This window comes from Sphaeroforma arctica (assembly GCF_001186125.1).
Source record: "Sphaeroforma arctica JP610 unplaced genomic scaffold supercont1.11384, whole genome shotgun sequence".
Classification (NCBI taxonomy): Eukaryota; class Ichthyosporea; order Ichthyophonida; genus Sphaeroforma; species Sphaeroforma arctica.
Genome location: NW_014029174.1, coordinates 1 through 835, shown reverse-complemented (window position 1 = coordinate 835; position 835 = coordinate 1). Strand labels below are relative to the sequence as shown.

General features: G+C 39.6%; 1 non-coding gene across 1 annotated transcript; it reads left to right on the top strand.

The window, feature by feature from the left end:
* The first annotated feature begins 242 nt into the window (after positions 1–242).
* On the top strand, positions 243–313 carry SARC_30324. Its single transcript has one exon. It is a non-coding gene; the product is annotated as a tRNA-Trp (tRNA).
* The last annotated feature ends 522 nt before the right edge of the window (positions 314–835 follow it).

Sequence of the window (835 nt, the reverse complement as noted above, 5' to 3'; positions counted from 1 at the left end):
ATTTATTGGTTAGATGTAAGGGTTCAAGTCCCGCCTAGACTTGGCGGTGGCCGTTCTATGACACTTTTATTTTTTAGGGAGAGAGTAGATCAGATATCTGCCTGTCTCTACGATTTTCCTTTGGATGATGTCCCCGGGGAGCTCCCCGAGTGAATACTAGTGGAGAGGGTATATGATAATATCAATATAGCTATAGATAAGTATAAAGGGAATCTAAATAGATGATTATTAATAATAATAATAAGAGAGTAGTTAAATGGTATAACTTTTGATTCCAAATCAAAGATTGAGGGTTCGATTCCTTCCTTTCTTGCCCCCCCAAATTTTCTATTACTCCGCCATTCAAAATAACAACTCTGGAAATATTGCAAGTATCACCTTTGTAACTAATATTTATCAATTCAATGAGTACCTTTTGTGAACTATATTAACCCTAAACCCTAAAGCTCTAAAGCCTCAATCCGTATTATTGCTGATAATAGCACTTCATGAGGACTATGATCTTTTTACACGGCAAGTCTAACCCTAAAAACCCTAAACCCTAGACCCTAAACCCTAAACCCTAAACCCTAAACCCTAAAACCTAAAACGGAGGTACCCTCAGGTCCAGAACTCTTTCGACCTATAACACTCACACAAATACTCCGTCGTATCTTCCAAATAGTACTGCTGAGTAACATGAACCAGCTGTCTGCTTTTAAAACACATAGCAGACAAGGCGGGTTCAAATCAGGCTACTCATGCTTCACACACGCCCTCACCCTACACGAATACATCAATCAATCAAGCCCCACAGCCCCACACACCCACCAGGTATTCCTAGATATTAAGAAAG